The sequence below is a fragment of the Apium graveolens genome, chromosome 1, assembly GCF_009905375.1.
Source record: "Apium graveolens cultivar Ventura chromosome 1, ASM990537v1, whole genome shotgun sequence".
NCBI classification, from domain to species: Eukaryota; Viridiplantae; Streptophyta; class Magnoliopsida; order Apiales; family Apiaceae; genus Apium; species Apium graveolens.
The window spans coordinates 10,175,250-10,176,247 of record NC_133647.1 but is presented as its reverse complement, the minus strand read 5'-3'; positions in this window follow the sequence as shown (position 1 = coordinate 10,176,247).

Sequence of the window (998 nt, the reverse complement as noted above, 5' to 3'; positions counted from 1 at the left end):
AGAGACCTCACATGAGGAGGGAATGGAGTTTCTTCTTTGACTGCATCACAAAGCACTTTTCCAACAAGTTCTCTAATTTTGATACTATACCCATACTGAGTCAACAAATCGGGTATGCTCTCTTGAATCAAAGGCATTTTGATTATGCAAATGCTGTTTTAGGATTCATAGGTGATAGGATGATAGAAGATAGAAATACAGTCAATTTTGCTAGATTATGTCAGCTTATTTACATTTTATGTTGCTCTGATGCACCCCAACTAACAAGTGAATTAATTGAACCATTTAAACTTGCTAAAAGAGCTTTTACTGACTTATTATCTACTGATAATAAGAAAACTGTTTTGAGACTCCTCCAAATTCCACTATCAGTCAAACAGATTTTAGTTAACTCTGACCCAATCACCTATTCTACCATATATCCTGATGTCCAATCATCCCAACCTTCATCAGCACCTCCAACCACTACATAACCAACCACCTCTCAACCTCAACCAACTCAGCCTACCATCAGAACATACTTCCAACCAGCGCACTCCTCACAATAACAATCATCAACACCTACCATCAGACCTTCATCCTCTAGGCCTGAAAGAGCAAAGTCTGTTCCTAAGTCTCCACCAAGGAGAAGAAGGAGAATTCTTGTAAGGGATGAATCAGATGATGAAGAAGCACAGGGTCATGCATCAGAACCTGTGACTGTGGAAGCTGAAAATGTGGTTTTTCAGAAAGAAAAAGAAGCTGAAGGGTCAACCCATCATATAAATTCTGAAGCTGAGGGTTCTGATAATTTGAAGAGAAAAAGAACTGTAAGTTTTGATGCTGCAAAGGCAACTCCTTCTCTATCAAGGAGATTAAAGAAAATGAGGGCAGAAAGGCACATGGCTAAGCCTCCATCTGAGGATACTACAGAAGCTGGGGAAGGGGATCAGGAATCTCTGATCTCAAAGCCAATTGTAATTGAAGCTTTGCCATCCCTAACTCAAGCTGAAGACGCA